The sequence below is a fragment of the Tiliqua scincoides genome, chromosome 6, assembly GCF_035046505.1.
Source record: "Tiliqua scincoides isolate rTilSci1 chromosome 6, rTilSci1.hap2, whole genome shotgun sequence".
Taxonomy (NCBI): domain Eukaryota; kingdom Metazoa; phylum Chordata; class Lepidosauria; order Squamata; family Scincidae; genus Tiliqua; species Tiliqua scincoides.
This window is the reverse complement of record NC_089826.1, coordinates 37,662,465-37,676,252: the sequence shown is the minus strand read 5'-3', so window position 1 is coordinate 37,676,252 and position 13,788 is coordinate 37,662,465. Positions and strand designations below refer to the sequence as shown.

Below are 13,788 nucleotides of genomic sequence, written 5' to 3'. Positions count from 1 at the left end.
CTAACAACTCTTAATGGTCCTGTATGTACAAAGTTAGGGGAGAGCAATCCAAACCACTTTGGGGTACAGAACTGCTCTCTAGGGAGCTGATGCAAGTTCTTCTGTTTGTAGGCACTCTGCTATTTATCTCCATCCAACACTCTACTATCTATCTCCATCCAATCTGTATACAGGTGTGTCCCTTTATCTGTTTAATACATTAAGAACTTCACTTCCAGTTTCTCTGTGAAACCTGAAGTCACATGTTTTTAGCTGCTGAGCTCAGTCAGAGACCTGCAGAGGCTGTGTACAGATGTCTGTGGCCTCTGCTGAGCCCAGAGGACCTCAGGAGGTGACACACGCAGGGGGACACAGACTCAGTCCACAGTTAACTGTGGATATGGGATACTCGGATATGGTGGTCCCCCTGTATCTGTAACCACAACAAATATGACAAAGGCACCATGAACCTCCAGTGACCTCTCCTCCCAAGGAAACAGAAAGAAAACAGAATTTGGTCAACATCACCACCAGAACTTTCCACCATGCAGCCAAGTGAAGAAAGCATGGAACAAGATGACATGGTCCTTAGTGAGCCCACTGTTTAACAGAGGAGGGGCATGTGAAAAGAAAGTCTTGTAACCAGAACAGCAGAGAGAATGCTGTTTCATATCATTTCTGTGCTAACAGAGCTAGAACTCGGAGTTCTTCAGAGACACAATTTGGCAATAGGCTCTTGACAGGCAGTCAAGTCAAAAGGCAGTCTTTAAGGCAACACATAATTAACTTGTGGGTTTCATTACCACAAGATGGTGTGACAGTCCCTAACCCAGAGAACTTTGACAATTCCCAGAGGATAGAAGGGGCATTAGCCATGCATGCTAAATGGGGCCTCTGGTTCATAAGACAACAAACTTCTGCTTTTTAGAAGTAGCATGGGACAAATCCTGGCTGTCCCAGCATGGGACAAGGCCTGGCTGTCAACATCATGCTCTGTCTTTGTGCTTCCTAAAGGTAACTGGTTAGCCATTGCTATAGAGTGAACACGAAACTGGGCCTCTGGCCTAATCCTGCAAGGCAGTACTTACGTTTCCTTTGAACTGCAACCCAAAAGGTATTCTACCTTTGCTTTGAAGACATCTCAATCTCTGATTCAAAGGTTTTGCCATGAAATTTCTATGTGCAATTGTGACTGACTCATAAAGATCCTGGTCCCTTCTATGACCCAACAACTTGCTGTAAAAATTGGGGTAATTTTGGAAGAGGCCTCTAGTGCAGCATGAGAAACTGAGTCAAGGGGGGCGGGCAGGAAATCTGAAAGTGCTTACAGAATCACTTATGGTTGGCAACCTTCAGTCTCGAAAGACTATGGTATAAGCCTACAGCACCCGGTATTCCCAGGCAGTCTCCCATCCAAGTACTAACCAGGCCTGACCCTGCTTAGCTTCCGAGATCAGACGAGATTGGGCATGTGCAGGGTAACAGTTGCTGTCTACTGCTGCATACCTAAATCAGATTATCGTGACTTGAATTTTGTTCAATCCTCCTGCAAGGAAAAGGCAAAACAACAATCAGGCCTCTGCATCTACATCATTTATTTTGGGCAATGTATTCAAGTGATATTTATTCCAGTTCTTGAGGTGGAATAACTAAGGCAATCATGTCACTACAGATGTGAAACTGCCTTCTGCATGTAGTAATCACAACAAGAGCACTAAAAAAAAGACAAAAAAACCCCCCAAAAAAACAAAAACAAAAAACAACCTAGTTAGGTCTGGAGAACATCTGGGCTTGCTGATGTATTAGTAGCAAAAATGCCAAGTTGTCACATCTATAAGCAGGATGGAGTTTATCTGTTCTCTATCCAGGGACAGCACCAGCCACTTCTGAAAGCCAAGTTTGTCTGAGGACTAGGGATTAGATGCAATCCTTATGTGAGTGGAACGAAGCTCATGTAAGGGAACATTTCCATCTTTTTTCCCCTGCAGCAGCCCCATGTGCTCTCCAAGAAACAACTCCTGGGGGCTGGGGAGCCCTGAGTTAGGGGTGGGATGGAGTACAGCTAGAGGGCAAGTTACAAAGTACAGAAGAATTGGATGAGGACTCCACTCCTCCAAGGTCTTTTTGCCTGATTGTGGCAAGGCCCCTTTCTCTTCAGACTCCCACATATCATTCACTCCTGAGTCTGTTCGTTGGAGGCAGCTTTGGAGGACAAACAGAACTGTTCTAGAAAAGATTAGATAAAAGTTATTTTGCACAAGCTTTCTTCCACTCATGTAAGGTCTGGATACAACCATCTTTGTTGTATACATGTTACATGTTACATGTGGCTAGGATGGTATAGTGGTTTGGGAGTTGAACTTAGACCTGGAAGATGCAGGTTCAAATCTCTGGTCAGCCATGAAGTTTCCTGAGTGATCTTGAAGCAGTCACTCTCACTTGCTTTATAGGCAAGTGGTTTTTTTTATTTCATGAATGGCAGTATTATCCTTAAAAAACAAACAAACAAACACCTAAAAGCGGAGTAAGGCCATACCTGGAGTATTGTGTCCAGTTCTGGTCACCACATCTCAAAAAGGACATGATGGAAATGGAAAAGGTGCAAAAGAGAGCAACTAAAATGATTACTGGGTTGGGGCACCTTCCTTATGAGGAAAGGCTATGGCGTTTGGGCCTCTTCAGCCTAGAAAAGAGACGCCTGAGGGGGGACATGATTGAGACATACAAAATTATGCATGGGAAGGATAAAGTGGATAGGGAGATGCTGTTTACACCATCACAAAACACCAGAACCTGGGGACATCCACTCAAATCGAGTGTTTGGAGAGTTAGGACAGACAAAAGAAAATATTTCTTTACTCAGTGTGTGGTTGGTCTGTGGAACACCTTGCCACAGGATGTGGTGACAGCATCTGGCCTAGATGCCTTTAAAAGGGGATTGGACAAGTTTCTGGAGGAAAAATCCATTACGGATTACAAGCCATGATGTGTATGTGCAACCTCCTGATTTTAGAAATGGGCTATGTCAGATGCAAGGGAGGGCACCGGGATCCAGGTCTCTTGTTATCTGGTGCACTCCCTGGGGCATTTGGTGGGCCGCTGTGAGATACAGGAAGCTGGACTAGATGGGCCTATGGCCTGATCCAGTGGGGCTGTTCTTATGTTCTTATGGAGTTATGTGTTTTTATTTTAAATTAATATTTTAATCAATTTTATATCATTTTAATCAAATGTAATCACTTTCATATAGGTATGTGTGTTTTATGCCTGTGGCTGTCAGCAGGCATAGCACCAGGAATAAAACAGGCCTAAAACACATCACACGCACCCAACACCCATGCACACTCCCAAAGAGCACAACTACATAATTAACTACTTGACTGAAACTTGGAGGAACCATTTAAGATTTGCATACCACTTGTATGAACAACTACAGTGAACCCAATATTGCCAAACACAAACAAATGAGAACACTGGCAAATTAACACATTGAGAAGATAGCAACTTGAACCAACAGAATTGAACACAGCATGGAATTGCTATGGAAACAAACTGGTTTTAAAGCAGGAAAAAAGTACACACACCAACATAGCAAGGAACCATTAAACATTTGCTTACTCACAAGTAAATGTGACTGTGTAGCTCAGTTTTGCTTTCCATAGGGTTCAATACATTTATTAGCTTGGAGGGAGGGACTTCCTTCTTGTGTGTTTTGGGGGCCTGCCTTCATTGTATTGGACAATTCTGGTGGCGTTGCGTTAATTGCGGTCTGCCCTTTCCAATGGACAGTTGCCTACTCATGACTAAATGCTCACTGTGGCTCAATTCACTTTCCATTGGGCTCTATGCATTTTCCTTGGCAGTTTCTAAACATGCTCAGAAGACTCTACAGTCAGTTAAAGCAACAAAGCTCCAAGGGTCTTAGAAACACAGTCAGAAGCACTTGGTATGAACTACAGATGCTCCAAGCCACTTTAATAAGAACATGTCAGTGTTACTTTGTTAATTGAGCAGGATATCACATTTTATTGTTTTTATAAGCTCAATTTTGCATTATAGCAGTATTATCTCAGTTTTGCTATTTTAGACTGCTTCTACCCATAGGTGGTTGTGAGGGCAATAGGAGGGAGTTCCTCTATGTTGGAGGAAGGGTGGTGTATGTTCCTGCAACTATATTGGAGTAAGGTATAAAAATGTGAAAAAATAAAAAAAACCATAACGTTTCTTGAGAAACGAGGTCTGTAAGGACATTGCAAAACACAAGTATTCAAGAAGTCAGGCAAGGCAACTGACATTCTTCCCACTCCGCTGGGTTTCAGCCCTGGCCTTCGAAATAATAGGCAGAAGGTTTCACCCTGTCAGCTTTACCTATGTGAAACTCAGAGTCCCTAAATGCCTTTGCCTTTCCTTCAGCTGAAATGGATTTCCTAGACTTATCTGCCTGCTTACAAAGTAGACATGACTGCACCAGTACTTTTTTTGTGCATGGACAACCGCAAATTGACAGAGTTCTCTTTTTTTTCTTTAGTGCACATCTGTTTTCCTACACACAGAATACAGTCAAACTGTCATAATATTATGATGTGGCAAGCAGAAGACTGACACTGTACACTGTTGGCAGCCTGAATTTCCTGGTACATATATTCTAAGTGCACATTGTTCAATGACCAGAGCCCACAGCCCTGCTAATTGTACTGCCTTAAATCACCTGAGTAGCCCACAGCATCCTGTCTTGTATTTTCTCTCCATTTCCATAGCCAAGGGAATGGAGCCGAATGCTGTGTATTCAGCCAGTTTCCCTCCCACTGCTGCTGCTGCCTTTCAAAGATGCATGCCTGTTTTTTAAGTGATGCTTAACCACAGTGAACAGGCTGGAGATTCATCCTAGCACAGCTCTTTTAAAAGTGGAACCTCACACTGTTCCAGATTCCATCTCATTCCCAACAAATCAAGCGGCATCTTGACGTGCCAGAAGGGGCGGATGGTAAATCGCTGACAAAATTAAGAACTTTTGCCCTCGGAACAATGGTGCGGATGGCACTAAGAGAGAATCTGATGAGGATCTTGTCCAGCGGTTGAAACCCAGCGGAGTGTTTTTCCTGTGTTTTCCCACAATTACTTTTGTAACTCTGGTGCTTCCTTGTCACTTCCTAACCAATTACGCTTGTTATAAAGAGAAAATAAATCTTCACTCACGCAGGTTTTCGAGGACAATGAGCACATTGTTATTTTTGGCATGGCTGCCAAAACTGAGACAGTTGCAATCCCAAGTATGCTGTATTTGAAATTTCATTCACATTTTAATGAATCTCAGCAAGGATGTGTGAGAGGATGCAGCGTAATTGGACAAGGGCTTGGTGGCAGAGCTCTCTGCAGGGCTTGCTAATGGCTATCTGCAGGGTAGGTAGGGCTTGGTAAGGGCAAGTTACACAATCACTGATAACTTGGATACAAAGAACAACCAAGGACTTGTTGCTTGATGGCAGCAACATCGGTGACGACTTGCATGTATGAATGGACTATCACAGACATAACACCATAGATAAATTCTGTGTGTCCTCAAGTCTCTCAACACAGTGCTTTGCAGTGGACTCACTTAACAAACTCAGCCACCACTTATCAGTGGGCCCTTGGTACCTGCAGGTGATCCATTCTAGGACCCTCTGCCGATACAGAATTCTGCATATAATTAAATCCACGGCTGGAGGACTCCTCTGGTCGTGACTGGAAGTTGCAGGCACAAACTGGAAGTGACTTCTGGTCGAATCCAGGAGGCCTCCTGAGGCCTTCTAACTGCAGGCTTGGCATCTATGGATACTGAAATCTGTTAAATGTGTTTCTAATTGTGCTACATTGTTATTGTTTGTTCTGTTCCCAGAATCCCCATGGATGCCAAAACCAGCGGATGATGAATTCAGGGGGCTCTGTGCTCCGGTCCCATCTGGGAGACTTTCTAAGGCCTGCGGAGACCGTGTGCTACCTGTGTGGGCCTCAGAAAGTCCCTTGGAGTTGTTTAATGGGTACTCTGGTTTTTAGTAAAAACTGGAAGTACCCTTTAAACACCTCGGGGGGGAGGGTGTTTTCTGAAGCTTGTAGCAGCCACATACAGCTTCTGCAGGCCTCAGAAAGGCTCACAAACACGGCCGAATATTGCAGTTATGTCTGGGAGACTCAGTGGGTCCTCAGCTGCAAGTTCAGGACCTCAGATAAAGGGGACTCATTTATATAGCAAAAAATAAAGCCTGTAGGGGAGACATTAGGGCATCTGGAAGTACCATCCCCACAGGTGAAGATGTGAGTGCTGGGGAAGGAATCCTTTTGAAGATAAGCTAATCTTAAAGCCTGGGGTCAGCAATCTTGTCCTGTATAGGGGCCAAATACTGAGTCCATCAATAATAAGAAGATATGCAATACTTTCCATTTAGGCCATATTGCTAAGAAAAAAGAGATGGGCACAGCACACAGAGACACATGCCCAGACAGACAGATGCTCAAAGGAAGCTTTGGCCTTTGGTCTGCTTACACTGCAAGACTTACAGAGACAGAATTACAAATTTGTATTCTTTTTTAAGACAACCAAGGGCTGGGTGGATATATCTTTTGGGGCTATGAGCCAGATGATTTGGGCTGCCTCTGGCCCATGGGTCATAGGTTGCCTGCCCCTGCTTAAAGCAATCAAGATATGTACCACAAAACTGTATGGGCCAGGCTATGAAAAAGGCATTTCAACAAAAGCACCAGAATCCCACCAGAATCTCTGTGAATCCCAAGAAATTCAGAGCTGCTTGAAAAAACATGAAGGATCTCAGACCGAGAAGAGGAACACACTTTCAAAGTGGTTACATACTGAAATATTCTGACTATCAGTTCTTAAGAACCTGTACTCATACCTCACAGGTCAGCGTGTGACAGCTGAACTTTGATTAACTTAGATGAACTTAGAGGCCAAGACCTTTTTTGAATGATGGTAGGTGGCAATTTTTTGGTGCACAAGGTGGAATTCAAGCAGATAATACCAAAAAAAATCTGAATAGGTGGTGCTCTTTAGTCGCACAACATTTGTAATTTTGCATTTTATTCTCAGGCCTATAATGAGAAGTGCCAAGTCACCATCAGTCCAGTACTCCATGCAGACTGCTTTCTTGTATTGTCACTAGGATCAACATCTCTTCAGTGAAGTTCAGAACAAGGCCTGGATTTGCAGTGAATCACTGTTACTCTTTGTTAGTGTCAAAGCTAAGAAACGAGTACACTGTTTCTGATACACTCAGGAAAGATTATAGCTTTGGAACTGCTGTCCCCAGCTGTCTTTGTCTTCACAGACTATTTTGCTTGAGACGATTTCTGTGTTCGAAATGTTTTGTTCCCTTGCTTTACATTTTAAACATGTACAGACAGCTTACAGCACAAAGCTTTTCTTTTGATATCTTTTCCAGAGCTCCCATTCAATTGCATGTTTCACCTTTCTTCAAATCTTCGTGATCCTTACCAAGAGACCTGCCTGAAGAATGTTTTCCATTGTAAAATCAGAACATTTTTCTTACCTGTCATGTAATTCCCTTGCTTAATATTCCACAAGTGAGAGCCGGTGGTTTTGTTGCCCATCAGGTATTGCCTACGCTGAAAAGGAAGAAAAACAATGTTGGATTAATAATGCAGAAGTATGTGCTCTTCCCAAGTTCTCTCCAATAAATCAGGGTCCAGATGCCATTTGGAAAGGGAAGAAAGATCTGGCAGTGATAAAGGAGCAAAAGTTCAAACCATCAGCTCCATACCTGGCAGTAATTAAGGAAACAAACAATGTTAGAAAGTACAGAGGAGAAATGAGAAGAGTTCAGCATATCTGCATATAGGCCTGGTGTCACTGCTCAGGTCGTCAGCTGATTCAGGTTATTCCTAAAGATATCTTTTCTCCAACAGAGAGACCCTGTTAAAATCTCTTGAATTGATTCAAAAGTCTTCTGGAGATTGATGTGGATTCCTGAAAGCTCTAGCCAATCCAGGAGGGCTGGCAACCCAAGAAGCCACACATGGGATGTAGTTTTCAGGCTGTAATAGATCCAAGATGATTTGGGCTGTGATGAAATCTGGATTAGAATGCAGTTGAAAGCTGCTCTTTGGATCAGTCCTTCACCGGCGCTTTATTTTACATTACAAGTCTCAGAGGGTTTATTTCTACAAATCCTTTGCATTGTTTGCAGAGTTCTTGCAAACATCTTGCCTGAAGGCATGAAATGAGTTTCAGCTGTACAGTCACCCTCTTGTTGCACTGCAGCAGTTTCCAAATAGCCGTTTGCGTGCTCATCATTCGGAGAAGATGGTTGCACCACCCTTTGCAGACACAGGAGCAACTTATGTTGAAATTTTGGTGCAACGTCACCTGTGTTGAAAAGGGCAGCCCAGTCCTAGTTAAGCTTGGGCCGTGAAGTTTACAGTAAATCAATGGCCAGAAGCATTTACCTGTCTACCTAAGTGATGGGTGGGAGGCATATTATGCACTACCACCAGATGATCAATATTTACAAGTCACTCCTTGTATTGGAAAGAGAAAAAAAAAGGACCGGTTTTTCCAGTTGCTGAAGCTCACTTCATCTTTCCCCCTATTCTCATTGAAAGGACATCTTTATCTGAACTTCACATATTCTATTTTATATATGTGTGTGTGTCAGTGACTGGAGGTAAGGTTCAAGGCTGGGGAGGCACAGTGTGGGGTGCTCCCAGGTGACCTCACACCACAAGACATTCTGGGGGCTACCTAGAAGCCCCAGTACCTGCGCGATCACATTGGAAGCTGAGCTGCCAATGCCACTGCTTTAGTCTATCAGAGAGACTTGGGCAGTGGGCAGCTCAGCCTTCCCAGTGATCACGCAACCACTCAAAAACTAGGTGGAGCACGTGTGCAATCACAGGGGAGGCTGAGCTGACAGGACAGGGGAGGCCCTGTCTGCATGGCCCCTGGTGCGAGTGCTGTGTTTAAGAGGTAGCTGTCTTCTAATAGATTGCTGCTTTTAATGAACAGCACCTTTTCTTGAACTCCTGCAATGTCCAGAAGGTCAGCAATGTAGTGGTGTATAGGTTACTTTTTAATGCATTTTTATGGGATTAGCTTTTCTTGAATGTTTCAGAACATGCATTTTTCAACAATTATCTATTCTACTCCTCTATTGAGCCAGGTCATACAAAGGATCTGTAGGTCAAGCTCCTAAAAGAACAGAATGTTGGAAGGCATCAAAGTTATATCAAAGTAGTTTGAAGTCAATTAACCATTGTGGTTGTAGAAGCTCATGCACACAATCATCGGTTAACAAAGATGGCTTCAGCTGGAGCTGTTTTATTCCCCTCCTGCAGACAGGGCTACTGTGCTCACCAGCCCCAAGTGTTCTGAGGAATTCCCCAATAATTTCTGCCTATCCATATGGAGTCATACTTCTGGATTCAGATATCTTCCTGCTGTGCACTGAGTGGCTTCTGGATTTTTTTCAGTTCCTTGAGGTCACCATAGGGTCACTGATAGAACAGCTGGAGAACTGATCTATTTTTCCAATTTCATCTGTTTCCCCTAATCTCACAGATTCAAAGGAGAGATGAAATTGAGTCTGTATTTATTTAAAACATTTATATTCTGTGTTTCCATCCACAGGTTCCATGCAGTGGCTGAACAGCAATACAAAACAGTAGCATTAAAAACAGGGCAAAACAGCCAGACCATAAAAATATACCCAATGCAGCAATAAAAAGTATGCCAAAGCTAGCTAGATGGGATGTAGGGGACAGCTTATTATCTATGGTCCCCTGGATCTCTCTGAAATAGGAGACTTAACTAGGCTTTGAATTGTATTAATGAGCAAAATAGGACATTCCACAGTTTAAGAAGGAAATTCCTTAGGATGGGAGTTCCATAATTTGGAAACCACCAGTGAAATGGGACTGTCATGTATATCACCATCTGCTAAACATCAGGGGATAAGGTGATAGAAAAAAAGAATTTCAGGAAATGATCCAAGTTATTTATTTGTTTGTTTGTTTATTTGTTTGCTTACTTGCTTGATTGTTTGTTTGTTTACACCTTGCCTTTCCTATGCCAAGACAAATGCCCAAGGTGGTTTACGTATTCCATACTAAGATATGCAATATGTAAAACAATAAAAACCATTGACAATAATAAAACCATTAGGGGGGCAACTATTTACACTGAAGCATTATTACAGAGGGCAGAAATAAACCCATCATGCAAATGCCAGACAAAACATATATGTTTTGAGCCCTCAGCAAAAAGCCATTAAAGAGGGGATGGTTCTTAATTCCCCCAGTATGGAGTTCCATAATTGTGGTGCCAATACAGAGAAGGTTCACTCTCATGCCGCTATTCCTCTGACTTGGGATAAAGGTGGCACTTGTAGGACACCCTTCAAATGACTTGAGAAGGAAGGCTGGAATGTATGGGAGAAGGTAGTCCCTCAGATAACCTGGACCTAAACTGTGAAGGGCTTTAAAGGTCAACAGTAGCACCCTGAATTGGGCCTAAAAATGAATGGGCAACCAGTGCAATCACTGAGGCAGGGGTCCAACAGATCAAACCGCTTAGCTCTGGTAACCACCTAGCCTCCGCATACGCTTGGATGGAAGATGTTTTTGTGATTGTTCTTTTGTTCCAGGGAGAGCATAATTTAGCCCTCCTGTCTCTATTCAAGGCTCTCCCTTCATGGCCTCCTTGCTGGGACCTCTGCAGTTTCTGTCTCTCCACTTATGACCCTGGTTGAGGAGGCAAGCATCATCTCTTGGTCTTCATCACTTTTCTTCAGACTGTCTTCCAGATCCACCCAGGTTATGTCCATCTCCAAGAAGGATCTCTCTTTATCTAAACAGGTGACTGCTTGCCCCTTTCTCTCCATGCACTTGGATTGGACTGATATTTCCTCCTATCAATCAGAATCTCCTGTTGTGCCCTCAGAGTCTCAGTTGACGTGCAGTGCATCCTATCTTGTGCTGTACGCAGGTGGCCTGCGCTGTACCCAGTGCAAGATTGGGGCCAGAATTGGCTTAGCTGGAGGCAAGGGGAAACTCTTCCCCATAGCCCCAGGTGGTCTCCTTGAACCTGCGCCACCTCCGGAGGTAGCACAAGGTTACAACAACAACAACAACAACAACAACAACAACAACAACAAGACCAAGGAGAACAAAGCAGCTTGGAGCCGCTCCACACTGCTCAGGGAACGGGGATGGGATCCAGCATAACTGCTGGGTCCTAGCCCCACCTCCTGCTCTCTGCTCTGGAATGCCTCCCTCCCGCCTCCTCCCCACCCTCTCCAGACCCCTGTGTTGGCAGAGCTCGTTCGATGCAGCCTTCCCTCTCTGCATCAGCATGGAGGCTGGATGCAACCTCCTTGGGCCGGCGTGCATCCCTGCATCTGCCCAGCCAATACATGAGGAGGTGCAAACATGCTTTACGGCACATTTGCGACCCTCCTGGGCCAGAGCAAGGGACTTGTGCCAGCCCAGGGTGCACTTAGGATTGCGCCCTTAGAGTCTTTGTATTGGCAACCTTCAGTCTCGAAAGACTATGGTATCGCGCTCTGAAAGGTGGTTCTGGCACAGCGTCTAGTGTGGCTGAAAAGGCCAATCTGGGAGTGACAATCCCTTCCACACCGGGAGCAAGTGCAGTCTGTTCCTGGTCTGTCTCCCTGGCTATGGGCCTTCCTTCTTTGCCTCTTAGCCTCAGACTGTTGGCAAAGTGTCTCTTCAAACTGGGAAAGGCCATGCTGCACAGCCTGCCTCCAAGCGGGCCGCTCAGAGGCCAGGGTTTCCCACTTGTTGAGGTCCATCCCTAAGGCCTTCAGATCCCTCTTGCAGATGTCCTTGTATCGCAGCTGTGGTCTACCTGTAGGGCGCTTTCCTTGCATAGAGGAGATCCTTTGGGATCCGGCCATCATCCATTCTCACAAAATGCCAATGTTAAGTATTGGGAGCCTGGAGCAAAGCTCTGCACTGGTACCATGATGCCCCCAATGGCACATTGACACAATCATTCTCACTTGTATTTAGGTTTCAGGTGTTGACCACATAGGGGTATTCCAATGTGTAGGCCTTTGTCCAACCTGTCTGACCCCTGATGTCACCTTTGAGACTATATAAACAGACTGGCTGATGACCCAATCCTATTAGGCTGTTTATCGTGGTGGAATTCACATTCTGCCATTATGAATGCCTCTGCAGTGCTGAAAATGGTGCACTGCTGCTGTGCGTGTTGGAACTGTCAGCACAAATGGCCGGCAGCTCTATGTACCTGCCATAGATAGACTCAATCTGCAACAGAGTAGGTTAGCTGCCTTGGGTGCCCTTTGGGGAGAAAGGTGGAAATCCAATAAATAAATAAATAGGTGGTGGTAGGGGTGAGGTGTGGGCAGTTCAGGGAAGGTTTGGGGCAGAGAGAGGGAGATTGGAGGGGGCAGGACATCATACTCCAGTCTACTCACCAGACTAAGAATTGGTAATCTCTCTTTTCCTCTCTTCCTAGACCCCATAACACTTTATCTTCCCTTCTAATTTCCTTCATTCTCCAATATTTGTTTTGAATCTTCCACTAACTCTCTCTTTTTCTTTTGTTGGGTCATCTCTGGTGTAGGAAACTCAGCCCAGTTGGCAGCCCAACTCTCTCTCTTTTCTTCACTTAACCAGAGCTATTAGCAAGTATTCGTTCACCCACAACTACTCGCCTCTCTAGTTATAAACTCCCTGAATGAGTTTAATTCTGGGCTGGGCAGACCTAGAACCAAGATTGCTTGTATGTACACATGTATTGGTAGACAAGTGTTTGCGTGTGAACAAAAGCACTGTTGGCAATACAAGTGAAATATAAGTGTTGGAACATCACAGTCCATACCAAAATGAAGCAAACCAGCATAAACATACTATAGGTTTGAAGCTTGAGTCTATGCTTAGGGAGGGGTGACAAAAAGAAGTCATTTCCTGTGGCTGTTAATGCATTTGTCTTTTAATATGATGTTGTTGGTTTAAAATGCTATAAGTACTTATTATTTTAATAAAAACAACTGCAGCAGCAACACTGAAACTTAGGCTGGAATCCTATACCGGTCCTTACCTAGGAGTAAGTTCCATTGAATTTAATGCAGCTTTCTTCTCAGTAAACACACAAAGGGTTGTGCTGTTAACTTCAACTTAAAAACTTAAAGCTGTTATTGCTTCCTTCTTGGAGATGACTTGAATCTCCAACCTTGAAGCACTGCAAAAATCAAAAGAACTCAACACAAACAAAACACATCTATACAAAGGAGGGGAAGAAGAGGGGGAGGAGATTGTGACTGCAGCTTTTTTGTGTGCACCATGTTGCTTATATATGTTTCACAGTCTTGCTCCCCTTGCAATTTCCTTTCTCTGCCTGAATTGTGCATAACAATTAACCGCATCTGTGGTATCAAGAAACATACATAATAGGAAAAAAGGTTGCTTATTTTTAAACCTCTTTGAGTTGTAAGCAGGTATTGATTCACTCCTCCCTAGCAGGCCTAAGTCGCTCTGGCAAAAGTTGCAGTAGTTTTTCTGAAGTTCACGTACAAGTAAAAGTGATAAGGTTTAGAGGGAGAGTGGTGTTGTCTTTCCTTATAACACACATGGGCATGCACATATCCACACACATTAATATTTGGGTATTAAACATAAAATTCTAGAAGTCCTGTATTTTTTCACTATTCCAATCTCTGGTTATACTTTATAAAGACATGTGAAGATCTTTTGGCACAGTTGTTTGTTCAAGCAGTCAGAACTTGTGGCAGAGAGAATGAAGATATGCTT

At 43.9% G+C, this 13,788-nt stretch overlaps 1 pseudogene; it reads right to left on the bottom strand.

The window, feature by feature from the left end:
- Positions 1–1,355: 1,355 nt before the first annotated feature.
- On the bottom strand, positions 1,356–1,475 carry LOC136656519 (5S ribosomal RNA; annotated as a pseudogene).
- Between the last annotated feature and the right edge of the window lie 12,313 nt (positions 1,476–13,788).